This window comes from Marmota monax, unplaced genomic scaffold (assembly GCF_021218885.2).
Source record: "Marmota monax isolate L192 unplaced genomic scaffold, Marmota_monax_Labrador192_F-V1.1 WCK01_AAM20220418_F8-fsc00024, whole genome shotgun sequence".
Lineage (NCBI taxonomy): Eukaryota > Metazoa > Chordata > Mammalia > Rodentia > Sciuridae > Marmota > Marmota monax.
Genome location: NW_026695224.1, coordinates 20,387,868 through 20,395,201, shown reverse-complemented (window position 1 = coordinate 20,395,201; position 7,334 = coordinate 20,387,868). Strand labels below are relative to the sequence as shown.

Genomic DNA, 7,334 nt, shown 5'->3' with positions numbered 1-7,334 from the left:
GTCCTCGGTTTGCCCCAGGACCGCCAAGTGTGGGCTATGAACATCTCCTCGCCCTTCTTCCCAGATAGGAAAACTGAGGTCCAGGGTTCTAAGGTAAGAATTTTTAAAAAGATAATAAAAACAGCCTAAGAAGCTGTCCGAGGTCACACACGATCTTTCGAGGGTCAAGCGGCCGACCCCATTTCTTCACCAGGCATCCCCCCACTGGACACTTTTGCTATGGAAACAGACCTCCCGCCCTCCTCCGCGCCACGGTTTCTTCGATGCAGTCTGGGAAATGCAGTCCATCTCCGTTTGCCTGCCCCCGGTATAAGCCCATTCTGCGTCATTAGGGTACTACAAGTTCCAGAAGGCCATGCGAAAACTCCTGCGGTCTCTGGGGAATGTGGTCTTGACCGAGGGACCCAAGCATCTGCGGGCGGGGCCAGAGGAACCGGGGGACAGTGACCCCCCCCCCAATGGGCAGCCTCCTAGGCGGGGCCTTTGCCGCCATTGGCTACGGCGGCGCGGGGAAGGCGGGGTCAGAGGAATGAGGCGCGGAGCTGTTCGCCGCTCCAGGTGCTGAGTCCGAGGGAGGCTCCGGACGCCAGAGCCGCGGTCTCTGCCAGAGCCGCGGTCTCTGCCACCGCAGCTGCCGCAGCCGCCGCGAGATCCGCGGCCGGGAAACCGGAGCGGTGAGGAGCCGGTGGGCTCCGGGTACGCTTCCGGGCGCTAATCGCTCTCCTGCCTGCTGCCTGAGGTTTGTGCTGCAAGATGCGCTTTTGTTTTATTGGAGGGGGGATGCACTGATGCGTGAGGGGGGCCTTGGGAGTTGATGGGATGTGTAGCGCCGCTCTTAAGATCGTCCGTCCCGGATAGCAGCTGACTGACCCCGTGGCAGAGCGCCTAAGGTCGCAGCAGCTTGGGTTAGTTTTTGTTTCATGGTGGAGGGGTTTCTTGAGTGTGAGGAGCGAGGGCTTGGGGACCCTCCCCCCATCTCTCCTGGGAGAGCGTGGAAGGCTTGGAGTCTCCCTCCCCCTGTGCCTGAAGTCGAGGCTGCTTGGATTATTGAGGCTGGGTGGGAGTGCTCTGGGATGAGAGGTTCAGAGGCAGGGGGATCCTTCCCCACAACACCCCAGCAGCTCGAGGTTACAAAGGGGTTGGTTGTGATGAATGAGACCGCGGGACTCCTCCCCTCAGTTCAGACCCTCCTGGGGTGCAAGCTGTAAGGGAGATCCTTCCCACGCCCTCCTCCTGCAGCCTAGGGTTTTGTGAAGAGGGAGATTGAGAATGTGGATAAACCAAGGACTCTTCCCCCCTACCATTTCTACTCTCCTAGGGTTTTTTCTTTTGATAGGGGAGGCAGGGAGGTTGTTGAGATGTGAGGGGGAAAATGCCCAGAGACCCCTCCCCCCCTTGCTCCAAGTAGCCCTTAAAGGAGAGCATTGACAGATGCTCCGGGTCTTGCGTGCCCGGCGGCTCCTAAGGTCTGACAGAGTGGCCTGGGTGTGAGAGGTGGGTAGGGGAAAGTAAGAGGATTTGAGGAACCCCTCCCTACCTGGCTCTTCCCTCCCAGGCCCTCTCCACCTGGATCCAGGTCCTGGGCTCAGTGAATCAAGACGACCCTCCCTACTCCGCCACGCCCCGGGGACCTCAGGCTGGTAGCCAACCCCAGATGGGCATGTGTGGGGCAGGACGGGGCGGGTCCCCTCTCAGGCAACCGGGAGCTTCAGGCGGATGTCCCCCGCGCCGGAGGATTCTCTAGAGCTGCTCCATTCCGCGTGGGGCGCGCCCCAGATCAGGCGGAGGGTATCTGCTTCCCGGGCGCCCAGCGGCCACTCCTGGGTGCCTGGCTTTCGCGCACTGCCCAGGCATCCATGGGAGGACAAAGCCGCCGTGGCCGCACTGGCAGGCGTGCGCGGCTGGTTGGGCGAGGGGCGCGGCTGAGTGCGGGGAGGGGGAGGGCTCGGGCGCGGCGCGGGTTGCTTCCGCGGAAACGTGCCAGGAGCCAGGAGAGAGACAAAGCGCGCTCGTTCTTCGGGAACCCGCGCGAGCAGAGATGGAAAATCCCGAGGGAGAAGGCGGCTGCTCCGGGACAAGGCACTTGCCTTACACCCTTCCCTTTCCCACCCCTGCGACCCCCTGCCGGCCGGGTCCCCAGGATACTGTATGCACAGGGCCAGGACTTGTGAGCACGAGGACAGGGACATGCAGGGGCTCCACCTTGCAGAGAGACATGGGGTGCAGGGGACATGAGTGGGTCAGAGTCTGGAGAGGTATTCTGACTGTTCCCACCATAGCCATATTAGGCCAAATCTGGTTCTGGGGAGAGAGAGAGAAGGAGGGGGAATTAGTTTGCATTGGTGATAATGTGGGTCAGAGCTGTGTTCATGTGTTTGTCATGGTGAAACTGAACCTGGCAGAGAAGAAAGAGACGAGAGAGGAGAGAGGAATAGAGAGGGGCGGAGGGTGAGGTGGGGGAGAGAGAAGAGCCACTTACGGTTAGGCTTGGATGTCAAAGTGCAGGTTAGTCAACCCCTGAACTCTCAAGTCCCAGTAATGACCTAGCGTCTTAGGGGATGCCTTCAGGGTGGAGGCAGCTTCAGGCTTCCTTGGAACTATCTTGCAAACCTGGGTATGGTTCAGTAAGTGGGACTTCACAGGAATGTGAAATTCTCTCCAGCCTTTTTAGAGCCTGAAGGCTGACCCTAACATCCTCACCAGTACCCTGCTGTTCCCATCCCTCAGAGATTTTATCCTGCTATAATGGGCTGCCCTGAGGACCAGAGTTCTGCTCCACTACTCCCATGGGCTGCCAAGTAAAGTTTTGTTTTGTTTTTGCAGGGGGTTGCTCATCAACAGAGTCCCTTATGAGGTGGGTGCAAGATGTGTGGCAAGGCAAATTTTTTCACTTTGGCCTTCATGTCTGGAAGGAATACAGGGCTAGGGTTGCTGGTCAGTTGTGGGTGGAGTGTCAGAAGTGCCAGGTACATTGACAGAGAGGACACCAGGGCTTCCATTACCGAGATTCCATTACAAGGTAATACCCTTAGAAGATAACACAACCTTCCCATTCCTGCCCATCCCTAGCAATTGACTCCAATTTCATGGTACTTTTATGGCAAAAATGTTTTGTGTCTTTGAGAAGTTTTCTTCCCATAGAATGAAAAGCTAGACTGTGACCAGTGGAAGAGCAGGTACTCTACAGGGGAATACCAGCCTGTGGGGTCCAGTCCCCACAAATGTCCACTGCTAGTATCCACAGCGACCTCTGCTGGGAGAAAGTCAAACCAAGGAACAATTTGACAACCAATTCTCTGCCTTTTGTAGAATCACAGAATAGGGGTGGGCATTGTTAAGTCAAACCACAAACCTTTCTACTTGGGGGCTCCCTGTCTACCTTTGGAGTCCTGAGTTGATGTTCTTGTCTGCAGTTCCTTCAAGAGAGTTCAAGCAGTGGAACTGCTGATGTCTTCACTCCTTTGGAAATGTTTAAAGAGGACCTGAAGGCCTTTGTGTTTCTGTTCAGTTGAGGATGGGCATCAAATTCATTCATGAGGACAATGCATGGAAAACATTTATCAAGTTCAGGAAGATTCAGACATCTTCCTGGTCTCTCTTCTATCTTTACTGTTCCCTTCCTATCTTTTCCTGTTTCTCTTTTATCCTCTTCTCTTCCTCATTAAATTATTCAATAACATTTTTCAAAGACAAGTATTCTTTTCTTCAATATGATATGGCCTAGAATATGCAGACATTTGGAGGCTATTACTAAATGCAGAAAGCTTGCAAACACTGGCTCTTCCAGAGATAATGATAGGAGTGGGGGGGTGGTAGATAAAACATGCTTAGTCCTAAATGCTCACCTGGTGACAAGTGTCTCTTCTCCTAGAGTCACTCTGAAGGGATTTCATGCTGTCACAAAATCATTAGAGCTCCTCAAAGAAAAGGATGTATTTAAATACCTGGCATTGTTCTTACTTTGGCATCCATGTGATTTGCATTGAACTACGTGACTCAGTATCATAAAGTAAAAATAGGACTTAATTTCTTCCTCGCCTGTTTGGAAGGTGACTGCACATAGTGTGTTGTGTTCTGCATTGGAGAATGAAAAGCTAAATTACCTCATAAATTGAACCACCTGCTTATCCTGATTAGAGAATGGTGCTTAACATCACCTACAGGCAGTAACATTATTTTATGTTTCTTTTAATTCATTCCTGAATCTTTGTCTTGTAAAACATTTCCTCATGCTCATACATTATTACTTTCATTTGAGGTTAATCAAGAATGTTTAATCCTGTACTGAAGCCAAACAAATTAAATATCAGCAGATACAGGAAGATGTGGGTGGTGTTTCTGTTCTTTTTGGGCTCAAAAAATTCTTGAAGTTCACAGGAAAGAAAAAAAAGGACTCTATAGTTCAGTAAATCTTATGGTGGATTTATGGCTTTCTGAGAAGAGGCCCCATAGAAATTTCCAGGAGGGCTGGTCATGTTGAAGAATCTGAACATGCATGCCAGTGTCCGCATGCATCTAAATGTGAGCATGCATGCTGGGAGTGAGACTGCAGCCCCTGGGATTCCTAAATTATGGCATTAAAGCAGCCTTTCTGGGGAAGTTCCCCAGGTTCTTCCTGCTCCCGCTCCTCTCCCACAGGCAGATCACAGAATTGCTAAGAAGTGGAGCTGTCCAAGGTTCTGGAGCACTGGCCTCAGTCAGCCCAGTGGGAAGAAGGGATTATAGGGCATCGAACTGAAGCAAGAGCTGGGGGCAATGGCCTCTGGGAGGATTTCCCTATAGTTGATCACAGAACGGAATAGGAGGAAACAGCTGTAGAGGCTTTTACCACATCACTTTGAATGAACCCATCGGCAATCTCTATTTAAAGAATTACAAGCTAATAATAAGAGGAAACATTTTCTGAGTCAGGCTCTTCACATGCAAGAATGTATTTAATCCTCACAGTTCTATGAGGTAGGTGGTGGTGTTATTCCCACTTTCAAGATGAGGAAACAAAACTTTTGGAGAAAAAGGGCCTACCCAAGGTCACACAGAAGGGCAGAGTTTAGGTTCCATCCCGAATCTCTTAAACTCTGGAATCCCTTCCTTACCACATTTACTCCCTGCTGCTATTAAGGAAGAAAAATTGAAATACTGGACTGTCTTATATAAGGTTCTAACCAAATTTTAGAGAAATGGAATTGGAAACCAACTAGGATTCAGACATAAATCACAGAGTCCTTTCAAGTTCAGCAAGGATATTGCCATTCTTTACGTCTTATCCTCATAAAAAGGTTTGTTACCTGAACGTTGTTACTAAAGAAGAGAAAAAGGACAATGTTATGACCCTCATGGCCAGTAGCACAGCATTTTCTTTCTAGAGTGGAAAAATTTCACAGTAAGCCAAACCCAGATGGCAACAAAATGGTTTTGGTCTTCCTTCCTTCCTTCCTTCCTTTTTCCTTTCTGTCTTTATTTTTTCCTTTTTAAGAAAGTAAGGAGGGAAAAAAAAGAAAGTAAGGAGGAAAAAATTCCATGAGGAGACTGTTATTTTTGTCAAAGAGTGCATGTAGAGCCAAAGAAATAGGTCTTATCTTATTTTATAGCATCCTGTTCCAAAGCTAAGGACACCTGGATATTGTTAGAAGACTCCTTCCACCTATTTCCAATCTCAGATTTTCACAGCAAAGCTTCTGACACCCAAATAAAGTTTTCTCTTCTGTGGGCCTCAGCAAAACTCATGGAAAGATCACATTCCTGTCATCATGTTATCACAGCCAATATTCTACCTTCATATATGGCTGCAAGACTCCTGAAGTTGGGCAGGTTGGGGCTTGGTGAACTTCATGCCATGTGTCCTCTGGTCCTCCTAGGGTGGCAATTCCAACTTCTCCAGTCTTGCCACATACACAGGGGCTTGTGCTTGAGAATTCCCCATTTAGTAACTATAGGTTTGGGTATCCAATGGGGGTAAGAGGAATAAAATAGTGTTCTTTCTCTTCTCTCTGGACTTTGGTCTGTACAATACTCAGATAGGCAGCCTGGCCTCTTAAGAAAATGCCTCACATCAAACTGGATCTTCACTTCATTTTGAGTGATTTCCTTTTCCTTCCAGGCTGGGACTTTGCAGAGCTCTGACGCAAGGCTCAAAGACAGCTATTGCATTTCCCTAGGGCACTTGGAGGCCAAGGACCCAGCTCCCCATCTGGGTCTGCTCTGACTCATATGACCAGAGACAGATTTGATTGTTTTCTTATTTAGAGTCATTAATTAACTCTCCTCAGCATCAGAACAGCATGTAATAAGAGGGAGGCCATTTGTGAGGGTCTCTAGGCAGCCATGCCTAGGGCTGAGCACCTCTTCTTTGCTAACAGGAGCAGAAAAAAATTTTAATCCTGGATATAACCCTTCATAAAACTTAGATTATCAATACTTCATCCAATATAAGTAAGGAAGCAGAAATGCATGCAGTTGCTAAGGCTGCTGTAGTTATTCTGACAATAACTGGGAAGGTTAGGGGTCCCTTATAAGAGGACTGGAATTACATTCATTCAACAGTTATCCTTGTGCCTTAGGTGTGCCAGGCACAGAGGTGTGCTCAGAAAATATAATCCCAACTTGGCATAGGCCCTATCATATAGAAATATTGAGCAGATTGAGAAGGGAAAAGATGCAGAACCCTTGGAAACTATACTCTGCTATAAGCAGAGTTTTTTAAAAAATAATCTTTAGAATCATAAACCATCATCTCTTATATTGTAATGAAGGAGGCTGAAGGAATTGGAGGGTTGCTCCGCCACAATCCTAGTTAGTTGCAAAGATGGCTCTTAGAACCAAAGTTTTATAATATCTAACGTATGTTCTTTCTACTATTCTAAATTGCTGGTCTGTTCATCAAATTATCCAAAGGGCACATTTCCATTAACATAGCCTTTTTAAAATCCAATTCTAATGCAACAGCCAGATTTAAAGTTGAAAGAGAAACAAATGATAAAATAGGAAAAGTAGAAAGCCCATCTTTATCCATTGTCCAATATGGTAGCTGCTAGTTGACTACTGAGCACTTGAAATGTGACCAGGTTGAATAATAATATTTTGTATATATTGAGTTAAATAAAATTCATTTTAAAAATTAATTCCACGTGTTTTTTTAACTTCTTTAATGTGGTTTCAAGTTTATATGAGGTTTGGGTGCAGCTCAGTAGTAGAGTACTTGCCTAACATAGCTATCGTTCAATCCCCAACACCAATACCAACACCACCATATATATATATATATATACACACACATATATATACATATACAGAGAGTCATATACACATATGAATATAATTGTATATGTGGCTTGCTT

At 47.8% G+C, this 7,334-nt stretch overlaps 1 protein-coding gene across 1 annotated transcript in view; it reads left to right on the top strand.

Annotated features, from left to right (window-relative positions):
* Positions 1 to 573: 573 nt before the first annotated feature.
* The window catches only part of Smpd3 (sphingomyelin phosphodiesterase 3), an 83,484-nt gene continuing 76,723 nt past the window's right edge, over positions 574 to 7,334 (top strand). Inside the window, exon 1 of the mRNA XM_046434711.2 lies at positions 574 to 739. The gene's annotated coding sequence lies outside the window, so the exon portion shown is untranslated. The remainder of the gene's footprint in view (positions 740 to 7,334) is intronic.